Genomic DNA, 9,165 nt, shown 5'->3' with positions numbered 1-9,165 from the left:
ATGTGTTAGGTTCTGTTAGACTGTTTTAGACTGTGCTAAGTTGTGTTACCCTGTGTTGGGCTTTGTTAGAGTGTGGTAGACTATATTAGTAGACTATATTATGTTAAGCGCTGTTGTATCTCAATAAATAAACTAAAACTAGATTGTGTTGTTTATTTTCATCTACAAAAAATAGACTAAAACTAATAATAACAAAGTGACTAAAATTTGAAAATTAACACATTTGTCCTTATGCATGTTTATTTGTCACATATGGTACAACTAGCAGTGAAATGCTTTGATGACTCCTTGATAGCAAAAAAAAAGTTCAAATAAGACAAGATAAAATAAGTTATGTCTTGGTTAAGAGCATGAACAGCTTAAGTAAAGAAACCTTTTTATTTTAGCTTAGCATTTGAAAGCTACCCTGGTCGCAGCAGAGAAAAGATTCCATTGTTGGGATGTCTGGAAGTCCTACAAAGTCTTCCTGGCCCTAATCCAGCACCACCCTCGGAAGAACCTGCCTGTCCTGCTTGGAGCCATACTACAGGTGTAGAAGTTCTACAGCACCTTGGAGGGCAGGGGGTCCAAGACACAATCCTTGTGTTCTACGATTGTTCTGAGTGAAAGAACCCCTTATAAATAAGAGGCTAAAGGAGAGCTAAAGCTAATGTCATGCTGTAGAGAGAGACAGACAGTGTGTGGGCAGAGTGAGAAGATGAGTGTGTTCTCTTGAACTGACTCAGCAGAAACCCACAGGAGGTTCCTCAGCTGCTGGAAAAGCACCCAAACACCCCAAAACTCGCCCCAGCGTCAGTCTGTGTTCTGCTAACTGCTAACAGCCCAGACGCCTGGCCACCAAGGCTAATGATACAGCAAATCAGAGGCTACCAATCCCTGTGATGTGGCTTCTTTCATTAAGCCCCGAATGGAAGGACGTGTAGAACTCCTTACGTGTTTTCCGAGTTGTTTTATGGGTCTGTATTTCAGAGAGATTGCCACACACAGCAGCTCCAGAACTCCAGGTACTTTCTGGGGCACCGTGGGTCTGTTCCTCACAGCCTCAGGCCTGAAATGTGCTTCCCCTTCCACCAACCAGAACAGTTCGGGGTTTCTTGTGGTTCGGAAGGGGCAAAGTGTGAAAACGTGCAAGAACCAATGAGGGCACATAAAATGTGGGTGGTCAGAGAAGTTTCATGAGGGCAGGCAGCGTACGTCACCCGCCCGAACGTCATCAGATTCTCCTTCTACTTATTTTGGGGGTTTCCAGTAAAATTCCCGTGTTCTCCACAGTGTTTACACTGTAACACCCTTTCTAACATGTGTATCAGCTTTGACTTAGCTAATTAAATCTAGGAACTGTATGGAATGTGTACACTGTCAATTCAGATCACAGCAAAAAAAAAAGGCTATATTTTAATATGATTTGAATTTGATGTTAAGTAGTTTTTGGGCTTATAATCTATGGTTAAACTTTATTTAGGTAGGAAGTAGTGCTGGGCGGTATACCGGAGGAGAATTTAGAACCAGTATGCATTTTTCACATACTGCCATGCCACTAGAGGCGCTGCGGAGCACCGTGTAGAACAGCACCGCCAAAGAAACACACAGCTCGCTAGATAATGCTAGCCAGTTAGCATAACAAGCTAACAAACTGGAGTAAAAGGAATGGAATCCTTTTTGATCCTAGTTTCTAGCTCTCATACAATGAGTTTCTTGTGTTGTCTTCCATTATCGACCTGCTTGGTTTTTAGGCTGTCCCTTTGTCTTGCCTATTCCATTGATTGCCTTGTTTCCGATCTTATTTGTATTTTCGACTTTGCCTTAGCCTTCTTCCTGTATTTTTATTTTCTATGTATGACCCTGAACTGCTTGACCTCTCTTGGTATGTTGTTTTTGTATGCTGCCCTTTTGATGAACCAACAACAAGCAGTCAAAGATGGTCTCAAACAAGATCATCATTAGGATAAAAAAATCCATCAAAGATATAGTGGGCATGTTATAAGTGGCCAGAACAACAGGTGCATTCTGAGAAAAAGAGAGCAGTGGTGAACTCGGGAACTCAAAAAGACCTGGACCTCCATAAAAGACAACAGGATGGATGATTGCAGAATCATTTTTATTGTGAAGAAAAAACATTTACAACATCCACCTAAGTGAAGAACACTCCCCAGGAGGAAGGTGTATCAGTATCTTAGTCTACCAGAAGAGAAGCCTTTATAGGAGCACATTCAGTGGGTTCACCACAAGGTACAAATCATTAATAGAAAAGCCTAATTAGATTTAAAAAAAAAAAAAAAAACATCTAAAGAAGACAGACCAGTTCTGAAACAGTGTTCTTTGGACAGATGAAACTAAGATCAACCTGTACCGGATTGATGGAACTAAGAAAGTATGGAGAAGGCTTGGAGCAGCTCGAAACAAAGCTCATTACTTTCTCTGTAAAACATGGTGGTGGATGGGCATGCATGGCTTCCAGTGGCTCTAGGCTACTAGTGTTTATTGAAAATGTGACAGAAGACAGAAGCTGAAGGATGAATTCTGAAGTGTACAGGGATTTACTTTCTGTTCAGATTTAAGCAAATGCAGAAAGTTGATTGGATGGTGCTTAAGAGTACAGATAGACAATGACCCAAAACATACTATGAAAGCAACCCAGGAGAATTTTAATGTGAAGAAGTGAAATATTCTGTAGTGGACATCATCAAGGTTACACTTCCCAAACACAAAGCGCACCCTAAAAATCGCCATATTTAACTAATGATCCAGGTTCTCACTCTGTATTTCCTCAGCTCCACAATATGGCTGTCAGTCTTGCAACTGAGTATGCACACATCGAAGTTATCTAAAGTCTTAACAATATGTACAGGGTTTTTTTTTTATTTATTCCCACAATTAATTGGAACTTAAGAACAGCTAGTGAAAAGTGCATTTTGTTGAGTCAAAATCAGTTAAATGTCCTCAGTGTACAGCAAACACTGATTCCTGACCAGTAATGTAATAAAAACTAGACATTTAAGGGTTAATACAAGAATGGACAGATTCATGGTAAACATATGAGAAATATTCACATTTTCCACACAGACAATATTCTTCACAACACAACCCTGGTCTAATACAACGTGTAAGTGTGAGGAGCACTGCAGACGGAGATAAGTGCAGCATAAAAACACACACAGGCGTGATTAGCGTGGAGAAGACGCTGACGGCTGATATTTCTGTTTGTTTAAACTTTTACTCACAGTCAGAATGACGTTTAGCGGCAACTGTGGGAGACTGGTGGTTTACAGAATGACCGAGAGAGAGGGAAATAGAAAGAGAGAGAGAGAGAGAGAGAGAGAAAGAAAGAAAGAGAGCATTGCAGTGCTTCACATCTCAATCCGTACAAGATGTACTCTAGACTAGTCCATGCCACACACTTACAGCTTCCACAGAAGTGCCCTGACCAATGAACAGGACCTTCAGCATAAAGGCTGGATAGGAGTTTCTGCATTGGTGGCCTTAGTGAATTTGGGATCAACTTTTAGGCCCTGTCCACAAGAAGCCGGATGTTTTTAAAAATGAAGTTTTTTTCTCCATTTTGGCCTTCCATCCACACGAAAAGAGCGTTTTTGGTCACTGAAAATTGAGCTTTTTTTTATACGCTTTCCAAGGTGGAGATTTTTGGAAACTCCCAGTGGATCAGTGTGGATGGGGAAAATGGAGTTGCAAGACCCCACCTCGCTTTCTCGGTTCACATGTGTGTTTGGCTGACTCCAACATACACACCACTCATCAGACGCTCCAGACCAGTTCAGAAGCAGGTGAAAACCTGGCTGGCAGGCTCCATCTCTGCCCTTCAGGACTGTTTTGAGTGCACTGCATGGGACATGTTTAGGGAGGCTGCTACTGAAGGCAATTCTGTTGATTTGGAGGAGTATGCAGCATCAGTCACTGGCTACATCAGCAAGTGTATTGATGATGTCACTGTCTCCAAGACCATCACCACACGCCCAAACCAGAAGCCTTGGATGACTGCTGAGGTACGTGTGCTGCTGAGGACCCGCGACTCCGTCAAGAGCTATCAGAGTGGCAAAGCGCGCACACGCCCAGACAATCCACAGCCACTTCAAGGACACGGGTGACGCGCGGCGCATGTGGCAGGGCATCCAGGCAATCACCAACTACAGGACAATGCCACCGTCCTGTGAACGTGATGCCTCCCTCCCTGATGCCCTAAACAACTTTTATGCACGGTTTGAGGCACAAAACAACACGATGGCGAGAAAGACCATGCCCAAGCCGGACGAGCAGGTTTTGTGCCTGACTGCAGTGGATGTGAGGAACACTCTGCGCAGAGTCAACCCACGAAAAGCTGCAGGACCAGACAACATCCCCGGCAGAGTGCTCAGGGAGTGCGCAGACCAGCTGACAGATGTTCTCACGGACATCTTCAACATCTCCCTGTGCAGCGCCACTGTCCCAACGTGCCTCAAGTCCACCACCATCGTCCCCGTGCCGAAGAAGTCCACAGTGTCCTGCCTCAATGACTACCGTCCCGTTGCACTTACACCCATCATCATGAAGTGCTTCGAGAGGCTAGTCATGAGGAACATCAAGACACAACTGCCCTCTTCACTGGACCCCCTGCAGTTTGCGTATCGTCCCAATCGCTCCACGGACGATGCCATCACCACCACCCTTCATCTCTCCCTCACCCACCTGGAGAAGAAGGACACTTACGTCAGAATGCTGTTTATAGACTTCAGTTCAGGATTCAACACCATCATCCCACAGAACCTCACCAGGAAGCTAAGCTCGCTCGGCCTCAACACCCCCCTCTGCAACTGGATCCTGGACTTTCTGACGGGGAGACCCCAGTCAGTCCGGTTCGGGGGCAGCACCTCCAGCACCATCACACTGAACACGGGGGCCCCCCAGGGCAGTGTCCTGAGTCCTCTGCTGTTCACCCTGCTGACTCATGACTGTGCTGCAAAACACAGTTCTAACAGCTTTATCAAGTTCGCCGATGATACAACCGTGCTGGGTCTCATCACCAAAGGCGACGAGTCAGCATACAGAGAGGAGGTGCAGCGGCTGACAGACTGGTGTACAGTCAACAACCTTCACCTGAATGTGGACAAGATAAAGGAAATGGTTGTTGACTTCAGGAGAGCACAACACACCCACTCTCCACTCAACATCGACAGGTCCTCTGTGGAGATTGTTAAGAGCACCAAGTTCCTTGGTGTCCACTTAGCAGATAACCTCACCTGGACCCTGAACACCAGCTCTACAGCCAAGAAAGCCCAGCAGCGTCTCTACTTCCTCCGGAAGCTGAGAAAGGCCCGTCTCCCTCCACCCATCCTCACACTCTTCTATAGAGGGACCATTGAGAGCATCCTAAGCAGCTGCGTCACTGCCTGGTTTGGGACCTGCACCGTTTCTGACCGCAAGACCCTCCAGCGTATTGTGAGGACAGCTGAGAGGATCATCGGCGTCTCTCTCCCCTCCATCACGGACATTTACACCACCCGCAGCATCCGCAAAGCAACCAGCATTGTGAATGACCCCACTCATCCCTCACACGAACTGTTCTCCCTCCTGCCTTCGGGAAGCAGGTACCGCAGCATCCGGTCCAGCACGACCAGATTCTGCAACAGCTTCTACCCCCAAGCCATCAGACTCCTTAACTGCAGAGACTGAACTGATGTTTTTTCTGTACATGCACACACACTCTTACCCCACTTACCCCAGAAAATGGAAAGCACAAAAAACCCTACTACCTCACTGGACTCTATTGCACACTGTGTAATAGAGTAATTACTACCTCACCTGGTCTTTTTTGCACACTGCAAAATTTGTACACTGTCTTGTTATTTATTATTCTTTGTCTGTATTGTGTTGTATTGTCTGTCTGCACTTTTGTACTGTTGCACTATTGTTCTGTCTACACTGTGTTTATGTGCACCATGGTCCTTGGAGGAACGTTGTTTCGTTTGACTGTGTACTCTGTATATAGCTGAAATGACAATAAAAACCACTTTGACTTTGACTTTGGAGCTTTCTGAAAACGCTGACGTAACACAGCGAGTCTGCGCATGTCTGCTTTTTGTTTACATTAGCTTAGAGATCGGAACTGGATTCTTATCGGCGCAACAACAGCAAACTCCTGCCGCATATCGCACCCAGCTGATCCAACTAATGAACTAACTGCCCTCTCTGACCCAACAGCGCGGAATTACCCAGAACCAGCTTTAAACACTGTGACACATTTTACCAGTGTAGCTAAGACGAGTGATAGTGGTGTGTTCGGCTGTTCAACACGCTACTCTGTCGGTATGAGCTCTAATTATACTGGTCCAACACCACCCTGGATATACTGACAGACCAGCTACACCAGCAAACTCAAAATACATAATTTACTCTTACATGAAGACTCTTATTACTCTTATTAATTTATTAGATACTGAATATTTCATAGTGGAGAGGGAAGGAATCATTATTAGGAGGCACAGACTTTCATATCAAATGCTAAATAACTTACAAGGGACTTTAATTCATAGTGGAGAAGAAATAATTCATAGCAGATGCTGAATATTTCAAAGTGGATACTGGATAATTCATAGTAGATGGGGATTCATTCATAATAAACAATTCATAGTAGATGCTAAATATGAGAGCAGATTGTAAATATTTTATAGTGAACACTGAATAATTAATAGTAAATGGGCATTAAGTCATAGTAAACACTGAATTATTCAGATCAGACAGTGAATAATTCACAGTGGAAACTGATTAATTCATAGTAGATGCTAAATATTTGATAGCAGATTGTAAATATCTCATAGTGGATGCTGAATAATTCATAGCATATGGTGAAAATTTCATAGTGGAAAGTGCATAATTCGTAGCAGATGCTGAATAATTCATAGTAAATGGTGAATATTTCATAGTGGATAAAAAATTAATTCATAGTGGATACTGTATAACTGATAATAGAAAATAAATAATTTATAGTGATTACTGAATAACTGTATAACAGATACTAAATAATTAACAGTGGATATTGAATAACTAATAGTATATAATAAATCATTCATATTGGATACTGAACAAAACATTCTATATTGCACACAGAATGCGGTTGAGTACTGTGGCTGTAGAAGGACAGGCAGTGTTTATGTGCTGTGCTGTAGACTGAGTGTTTATTAAAGCTGGGTAATATACGCTGCATGTCTAATGCTAAACGCTGTTCACTTCATTAGACCTCAAAGAGACACTTTAACAGCAGCAGCACTTTAAACAGCTGGATTTTCCCCCTAATGAAACCTGCTCTCTCTCTCTCTCTTTATTTTTGTGTCTGTCCATGTCTCTCTCTTTCTCTTTGTCCCTCTATCTTTCAAAGCGTCGCTCTTTCCCCTCGCATCAGCAAACATGAAAAACTGTGAAAGTTATTACACTTCCAAAACAGGATATGCTGAGCTGCGCTGGCAGCCGCGGCGTTACTTTTCTCTTTTACATAAACCACCGCTTTCATTTAAATCTCCACGTCTAGACTATATTTTTATTATCGCTAATGCTAGTGGCTAATTAGGGCTTTATTGTCTAACGCGACTGCCACTGCTTTTCTCAGCTCTCTTTGTTTTTCCAGGGCCTTTTTTAACAGAAATATGTGTGTGTGCCTGTGTTTTTGTGTGTGTGTGTGTGTGTGCGTGCGTGTGTATGTGGAGGGGGGGATTGCCAGCCAGCCACCCACTCTGGGTCTAGTGGTGAGGGCAGATGCAGCGTGGCGGTCTGGGCGAGTGGGCCTGGAGCCTCAACTATTAGTACATGTTGAGAGAGTGGGTGGGGGTGAGGGGGGTAAATCTGTAACCGCTTTAGTAGGATAGTAGGTGTTTCTAATAAAGTGGCCAGTGAGTGGAAGCACTAGGTAGTAGTAAGTAGGTGTTTCTAATAAAATTGGCCAGTGAGTGAAAGCACAAGGTGGTAGTAGGTGTTTCTAATAAAGTGGCCAGTGAGTGAAAGCACAAGGTGGTAGTAGGTGTTTCTAATAAAGTGGCCAGTGAGTGAAAGCACAAGGTGGTAGTAGGTGTTTCTAAGAAAGTGGCCGGTGAGTATCTGACTGAGTTGAGGTTGATGCTGTTTGTGGTGTGTGTGGGTGTGTGTGGTTATGGGGCATTGGGGGGGGGGTGTCTAAGGCCTCTCTGCCACAGTGTGATTCATCGTCTCAGCAGTTGATGAAGGTGGTCCCACAATGTCTTTGATGAGACCCTTCACGTCATAAAGCGTGATTACAAATACCACATCAGATTTCTCTAAACCACAGTTTGTGAATAAATTAAGTTTCACAAGAGCAACTTTGTTCCAAATATAGTGATTGTAGAAGATGTAGAAGTTATTAACAGCTAATTACCTCAATTGTTTTTAATGCTGTATAACATTTAAATGACTGTTATGAATAGAATTAGGATTCTTAGAATTACTATAGAGTACTGTAGAAATTAAGTTGTATAAATTGGTTGACCAGCTTGGCTCTTTACCACTGTAGGGCATATTTTTGATTGAGTTTGAGGGTTTAGCTCACAGGTGTCCCATTTTTTTAATATGGGGAGCGATTGTACAATTTAAAAACCTTTATAACAAAGGGCCAGTCTAGAACAGATTAAGATCATTTTATTTTTAGAACAAGAACTGTAGTAGGGTAGCAAAAGAAGTGCATAATAACGTCTTGAATAGTAGACTTCAATTTATCTTCAACTCACTGGTTAACTTTGAACCTGCTAACCTTAAATGAACATACTATATACATTTATGTACTTCCACCGGGTGGTAAAAGGAAATATCAGAACATGCCAGAGGAGCACTGAATATGTTTTTTTTAACAGTAATGCCGAAGGCTAATAAAAATCTGTTGACGGGTCACATTTGGCACCAAGGCTGGACTTTGGACACTGCATAAACTGGATCAACCTGAGCAAGGTAAATAACCTTAGCTGACAATTGACAATAATCCTGCACGAACAAGTCCAAGAACTCCAAGAACTTTGTAAAAAACTGTTGTAAAATTTAATTTGTAGCTAAATTGATTCTCATCTGTAAACCTCCCCTGTTGGACAAATATAGGATTATATTATCTTATTTAATATAAAGTCAAATCTTCACAAATTTCACTTATATTTCTGATATATTGTTGCAACTGTGGTA

Source organism: Astyanax mexicanus, chromosome 17 (genome assembly GCF_023375975.1).
Source record: "Astyanax mexicanus isolate ESR-SI-001 chromosome 17, AstMex3_surface, whole genome shotgun sequence".
NCBI classification, from domain to species: Eukaryota; Metazoa; Chordata; class Actinopteri; order Characiformes; family Acestrorhamphidae; genus Astyanax; species Astyanax mexicanus.
Note: the sequence above shows the minus strand (reverse complement) of the source record.